At 46.3% G+C, this 7,500-nt stretch overlaps 2 protein-coding genes across 2 annotated transcripts in view; both read right to left on the reverse strand.

Annotated features, from left to right (window-relative positions):
• LOC125034143 (translation initiation factor IF-2-like) overlaps positions 1-7,471 on the reverse strand; it is a 192,687-nt gene extending 185,216 nt beyond the window's left edge. Inside the window, exon 1 of the mRNA XM_047625811.1 lies at positions 7,330-7,471. The gene's annotated coding sequence lies outside the window, so the exon portion shown is untranslated. The remainder of the gene's footprint in view (positions 1-7,329) is intronic.
• LOC125034094 (apoptosis-stimulating of p53 protein 1-like) overlaps positions 1-7,500 on the reverse strand; it is a 528,367-nt gene that overhangs the window by 219,089 nt on the left and 301,778 nt on the right. The gene's annotated exons all lie outside the window — the stretch shown is intronic.

Below are 7,500 nucleotides of genomic sequence, written 5' to 3' on the forward strand. Positions count from 1 at the left end.
TAACAATGGATCCCGTTTTCTGTTGGTGTTACGTAGAGGGTGTGTGTCTGTGTGTGTGTGTGTAAAAGAGAGAAAATGAAAACGAAAATGAAAACGAAAATGAGGTACAGACAGAATGGTAAGAGTTAGTACCCACGATGTCTCTTTCTCTGCATCTTTCTTGCTATCTATCTTTTAGTCACACAAAACACACAACTACAAATCCAAACAAACACAAACATTTACACATCTACACACACAAGCACAAATACACACACACACACACACACACACACACACACATAGAAGAAGGCGTAGAAGGCCGAAAAGAGGTAACCCTTTCTCCCCCTCTCCCCCTCTCCCTCTCCCTCCCTCTCCCTGCTTCCCTCCCCCTCTCCCTATCTTCCTCTCTCCCTCAATACTTCCTACGTCCATCCATCTCCATCTCCCTCCTTCCCTCCCTCTCCTCCACCCCCTCCCTCAGCGACATGTCGGAATCCCAGCCCCGAAAGAGGAACACAACCCCGACACATGGTCGTTAGTGGTCGTCTCCCCCTCGCCGACGACCGCCGCCAAGTCTCCCTTCCTCGGAGGGGAGGGGAGGGGATTGGAGGGGAAGGCAGGGGAACGGAGGGAAGGGGAAGGAGGGGAAGAAAGGAGAGAGGAAGGGAGGGGAGGAAAGGAGTAGGGAAGAGAGGAAAAGAGAGGATAGAAGAGGAAAGAAGTGGAGAGTGGATAGAAGGAGTGAAGCGCGGTTGAGAAGAGTGGAGACAAGGAGTGAAGCGAATGAACTGGTAATGGGGGAGCAGAGTACAACGGAGGGGAGGATTGGGAGTCGAGAGCAAGAGTGGAGGGAGAGAGAGGGAGAGAGAGGGAAAGGGAGGGAAGACACGGGGAAGGACGAGAAGGAAGGGAGGAGACAGGAGGGGCCGGGGGTAGGGAGAAGCCTAGCGAGATAGCCTTGAGATAAAGAGCGCAAAACCCTGAACACACACACAAAAAAAAATGAGGAATAAAATTTAAAAAAAAAGGCAAAAACACAAAACTCACAAAAATCACAATAATAAAGCAAACAAACATAAATAAAACGCCTCACACCTCCCCATCCTTCACACCTAACCGTCGCGCAAGCATCCATGCAAACAAACAGATAATCAGCCGCGCCAAATCTAATTAAAAGACAACACTAATAAGCAAAAGCAGCAGAGCGATGCCATCACCCCCCGCCCCTGCTGAATCATGACAGCAGGCAAGGAGAGGCCATGGCAGCAGGAGGAGTGTCACGAGAGGTCTCCGAGTGCGCCGGCCGGACCTCCCGACGCCACAAAACCGCAACAAGGGAGGGAGGGGAGGGAGGGAGGGAGGGAGGGACAGAGCATGAGAGGTTGGGAGGGAAGGAGGGAGAGAGAGAGGGTGATAGAGAGGGAGAGAGGGAGGGTGATAGAGAGGGAGGGAAGGAGGAAGGCGGGGAGGAGTGTGGCAAAGAAAGGGTAGGGGGGAGTATAGAAAGCATGGAGAGGAGGAAATAAGGAGGAAGGGAGGCATGACGGGGAGGAACCAAGGAGAAATGAGGAAAAGATTGGGAAGGCCGAGGAGGGGAGGCACAGCGAGGAGGCAAGGCGGGGGTGTGGCACAGAAGACCGGGCAAGGAGCATGGAGGCAAAGAAGGGGCATAGGTGAGGAGAGGCGGGGCAGAGACGAGAGGAGAAAAGGAGACGAGGAGAAAAGGAGACGAGGAGAAACGAGAAGAGGGGGAGAGGAGACGAGGAGAAACGAGAAGAGGGGGAGAGGAGACGAGGAGATACGAGAAGAGGGGGAGAGGAGACGAGGAGAAACGAGAAGAGGGGGAGATGAGGATAGGAAAGGAGACAGGGAGGAGGTAGAGAAGAGGAAAATAAAAGAGGAAGAAAGAGATGACAGAAGAGACGATATAGGAGAAGAGGGAGGTAATACAAAGTGAGAGAGCAGGAAGGAAGAAATGGAATGAAAGGGAATATCTAAACCAGAAAGGGGAAAGGGAGGAGGAGGAGAGGAATAAAGGTACGAATTTAAACCTAAAGAATAAAGAGAGCAATGGAAGAGAAAAAACGAAACAAAAAATGCAAAATGTATATTGAAATAATGATAATAATAACCATGGCACAAGGAAACAAAAATGAAGGAAAGAGAAGATATGAGAGAGAAAAAAAAAAAAATCCACAGACCAAATTTGAGAATGGATAACGACCAAATGTATGATAATGGGGAACGAAGAAGAAGGAGAAGGGGGAAAAAGAGGAAAAAAAAAAAAAAGGGGAACAAGGGGGGAAAAGGGGAAAAAAAAAAAAAGGGGTTAGAGGGGGAAAAAAGAACGGTAGAAAGCATGAGAAAATTTAGGAAGTTGTGTGATGGGCGGACGGGGGAAAAAAAAAAGGGGAATAAAAAACGTAACAACACATAACAGCTTTTCGGACATGGCGGTGTGCCGAAGGAAAATCTTCCGAAATGAAAAATTTTGATGATGGGAAATAAATAATGGTAATGGTAAGGGTAATATTTAAAAATTATTGTGATCATTAATAAAAAAAAAAAATTTAAAAACAAAATAAAAAATAATAATAATGTAATTTTAAAAATGTTTAAAAATTAAATAATAAATGAATAATAAAAATAATAAATTTTAAAAAAATTTTTTAATGATAATTTAATAAAAATAAAAAATAATAATAATAATTATAAAGATAAATAACAAATATGTATATAATGATATATAATGATATATAATATGAAACAATAACTTAATTTTTAACAATAAAATAATATGATTATATAATAAAATAATTAAATAAATACATAAATAAATAATAATAACAAAAATCGAATAAACAAAACACCCACAATCATAGCCCCCCTTTAAACCAGGAAACATTTGAAGCCTGATCAATTTTTATTACCATCTAATGGCTATTTATGCCACTCGTGAAACTTTTTAAAGCCTACTCCCCACAGGCGGTTTTCGCAAAAGCCCCCTCTCCCTCGGAGTTTTCAGAGAGAACAGACGCGTAGGCGTAGAGGGACTGAGTTAAGGTTCTTAACGCATTCTTTTTCCCTTTCCCCCCCCGACGAACGAAAGGCGGGGCGTCAATCCGCCCTCTTCGTCACATGAGTATAATTTTTTTTTTTTAAGTACATTCGTTTTATTTATTACGATCGGATTTGTATGTTTGTAGGCGTAATGAAATTGCCTGTTTTTTTGGATTTTTTTTTTCTATTTTGTTTTTTTTGTTATTTTTTTTTGTTTTATTATTTTTTATCGATATCAAAAAGACGTTCCTTATTTCTGCCCACCTTTTTCCTTATAAGCGAAAGAATTTCCCGCGCCTTCCATTCTCTTTTTCATTCCTTCTCCTATTTATCTCTCCTGCTCCTCCTTCTCCTTCCTCCTCTTCTCTCCCTTTATGCCCTCGCATTATCGCCTCATCCTTTCTCGTTACATTCTCACGTCTTTCGGCTTCGTCCACGCTCCTTGCCCTTACCTACGCCCGCCCCATGCTTTCTTACCATAAATTCCCTACCCAACGCCCCCCCTAACCCCTCCCCCACCTCCCCCACTTCCTACCCTAATCCCTATCCAAAGTCCACGCCCCCCCCCCCCCCCCTTTCCCCCTCCCTACCCCCCACCCCTTCCCACCCCAAATTTTTCCCCAAACCCCCCCAAAACCTTCCTACCCCCCCTAATCCCCCCCCAACCCCGCCCGCCCGCCCGCCCACCCGCCCGCCCGCCCACCCACAAGCCCGCCCGCCCGCCCACCCGCCCGCCCGCCCACCCACAAGCCCGCCCGCCCATCCGCCCGCACGCCCACCCAACGCCCTTCGCTCTTATCCTCTCACACTCCACTTCTCGCCTTCTACAGGTCATCGGATCGCGCCAAGCCATCCGTTACATGCAATTCCTCTCGCTATTCTCCGGCTTGACGCTATAAAAAGGGAAAAGGGGAGAGAAAAAAAAAATGAGGGAAAAAAATGATGATGATGATGATGATAGAGAGAGAGAGAGAGAGAGAGAGAGAGAGAGAGAGAGAGAGAGAGAGAGAGAGAGAGAGAGAGAGAGAGAGAGAGAGAGAGAGAGAGAGTAGAGAGTGAGAAGATCAAAACATGAATAAGGAAAATGATTAAAGAGAAAAACAAATGAAAAAGGAAGGTAAAAAAGAAAGGAAAATCCGAGATTACTTCCTTCCATTTTTCGTCTTTGGGGAAGAAAAGCATCTCCTTCGCACGTGCGGAAGATCTTTGATGCTGCCCTGAAGGGAGAATGAGGAAGAGGGGAGGGGGAAGAGGAAAAGGAAGAGGGGAGGGGGAAGAGGAAGAGGGGAGGGGGAAGAGGAAGAGTGGAGGGGGAAGAGGAAGAGTGGAGGGGGAAGAGGAAGAGGAAGAGAAAGAGGGGAGGGGGAAGAGTAAGAGGGGGGAAGGGAGAGGAAGAGGGGGAGGGGAGGAAGGGAGCGATAGGGAGGAAGTGAGGCAGGGAAGGAGGAGAAAGAAGAGAGCTGGAAGGAGAATGGGAGAAATGAAGAGGGGAGATGAAGAGAAGGACAGAGGGAAAAAAAGGGAGAAGACTAAGAAAACGAAGAAAATAAGAAAGAAAGAAAGAAGAAAAGAAAGGAAGAAAGAAAGAAAGAAGAAAAGAAAGGAAGAAAGAAAGAAAGAAGAAAAGAAAGGAAGAAAGGAAGAAAGAAAGAAAGAAAGAAAGACTCACCCAACTATCTCCCTTTTCATATCCCTTCTCCCTAAAAGCTTGGCACGAGTAAGGGAGAGTGCAGAGGGAGGGGAGAGGAGGAGGAAAGAGGCAGAAGGAAGGAAGGAAGGAAGGAAGGAAGGAAGGAAGGGAGGAAAGAAGAGAGGAAGAAAGAAGAGAGGAAGAAAGGAAGAGAGGAAGAAGGAAGGAAGGAAGGAAGGAAGGAAGAAAGGTAGGGGGAGGGAGAGGGGGAAAGAGCAGAACAAAGGACGGGAGGTGGAGGGAGAGATAGCAGAAAGGGGCATAAAAAGGGGGAAGACAACGGTATAAAGATAAGAGGAAGGATAGTAGAAAGGGGTAGAAGGAAGGGGGAAGAGAGGGAGAATAGAAAGGGGTAGAAGTAAGGAGGAAAAGAGGAAGGAGGGAGGGGGAAAGGGAAGGGGGAAAAAGGAGGGAGGGAAGGAGAAGGGAGGAAGGAAGGGAAGGAGATAGGGAGGAGGAGGAGGGAAAAAGATGGGAGGGAGGGAAGGAAGGAGATAGGGAGGAGGAGGAGGGAAGGAGAAGGGAGGAAGGAAGGGAAGGAGATAGGAAGGAGGAGGAGGGAAAAAGAAGGGAGGGAGGGAGGGGCAAGGAGGGGCAAGGAGGGGCAAGGGGGCGCTTAACTGACCTTTTACCGCGCGCAAATGCATGGTCGATAACTCTCCCTTCCTACCCCCGCGAGCCCCTTCAACGTCGCCTCCTCCAAAGGAGTAATGATAACTGATAAAAATGGCAATAATAACAGCAATGGCAATAACAACACTAAAGATGATGATAAAAGCAATGGCAATAACAATTATAATCATAGAGGCGATACTAACAGCCAATAACAATTATAGTAATAGTGATGATAATAAAAGTAAGGCGATAATAATAATAATAATAATAACAGGAGTGATAATAACAGCATTGCCAATAACAATAAAAAAAATAATGACAATAATAATGATAATACCACTAACAACATTAATTAAACTGGTAAATAAAATAATAACAATAATAATAACAAATAAGATAATAATAAACATCAATGATAGCCATAATGCCTAATAAAAACAACAATACCACGAAGCATCCACACACAACAGAAACAAACAAACACACGCAAACAACACACACACACACACACACACACACACACACACGCATACACACACACACACACACACACACACACACACACACACACACACATACACATACACACACACACACACACATACACACACACACACACACACACACAAACTGACCCCAGTCCAGCTTCCCATGACCCTCCCCCTCCAAACAAAGCTACATAACACCCCCCCCCCCTAATCCTAGCACACATCGCCACCCCGTCCTCGGAATGTTCTAGAGAAGAACCAAAAAGTCCGTGACATCAGTGTATATCCAAAGCCTCGGATGCGGGATTCTTGACGTCAGTGTGTTTGTGGCTTAAGCTTATAAACACCAGTTCAGTTTGGTGATATCTGTACACTACTGCACACTGTGTAAACCGTGACAGGCTGGTTTCTGCCGTTGCAAGACGACCCGTCAAAGGTGGATGTTTATACTGTTGCTCTGTGAAGTTGGGATTTTTTATGGAATGCCGACAGAGAATGAGAGGCTGTAAGAGATGAGAGAAAGATATATATATATATATATATATATATATATATATTGAGAGAAAGAGAAAGAGAGAGAGAGAGAGAGAGAGAGAGAGAGAGAGAGAGAGAGAGAGAGAGAGAGAGAGAGAGAGAGAGAGAGAGAGAGAATAAAGAGAAGACAGAGAAAAATAATGCGAGAGGGGTAGAGAGATATAACGATAGACACAGCCAGACAAACAGAAAGACATAGAATGTATATATACAGACGAATCCCCGGCGATACAGTCAAGTGATATACACACAGACTGACTGCTGTAAGCGACAGATTAACCTTTTTCTGCACTTGAGTGTGACAGTTGAAGCGCTTACATTTTTTTTACGGAAAAACAGTTGAAAACAGAGTTGATGCCATAGCTTAGTTAAGCTAAACCAACATATAAATAAACGGATAGCGAAACAGATAGCCAAACAAACGAATAAACCGCAAACCAAATGAATAAAGACACCAATAAACCAATAAATAAAAACACCTATAAACATAAATGCATAATAACAACACACATCGATCCATCTTTTTTCCCCCTTTCCACTCGCAAAGGGAAATGTGTTCCTCCCTGTTATCGGCGAGCGCGAGCACCTACGCGCGCGAGGCAGACCTTGGCGAGCCGCGCCGATAACAGCCCTAATAGCCGCGCAAAACACAACATCATCGCACGAGCCTCGGTCCCGACAGACGCCAAGGGAGGGGAGAAGGCCCTGCACGCCGCCGAAGGGCCGCCCGGTCGGTAGGTCGGTCGGCCGAGCGGGCGGGGGTGCTTTTTATGCGGTCATTCTCGGGTCATCACTTCTCTTTTTCTCTCTTTCTATCTTTTTATTTTCTCCTCCACTCTCTCTTCTCCAAAGGCACTCCCGATAACGGCGTGGCCGGCTTGCCATACGGAGCGATAACTGCTTCAAGAAGCAGGCTCGGGGCAGACAAGCAGGCAAGCAGGCAGGCACTCGGGCACCCACACTATCGCACACGCTGGAGGGCACCGCGCACTTGGGCATAAGCGGCAGGGTACGGCCGCCGCAGTGGCGTGGTGGCACTGTGACGGAGAGGTGCCCAGGCAACACTGAGCGGCTCTCTCCCGTCTCTACCCACGATGGGGGCACTGCCAACTTCCCCAGACGCCCTCCCGA

This window comes from Penaeus chinensis, chromosome 17 (assembly GCF_019202785.1).
Source record: "Penaeus chinensis breed Huanghai No. 1 chromosome 17, ASM1920278v2, whole genome shotgun sequence".
Lineage (NCBI taxonomy): Eukaryota > Metazoa > Arthropoda > Malacostraca > Decapoda > Penaeidae > Penaeus > Penaeus chinensis.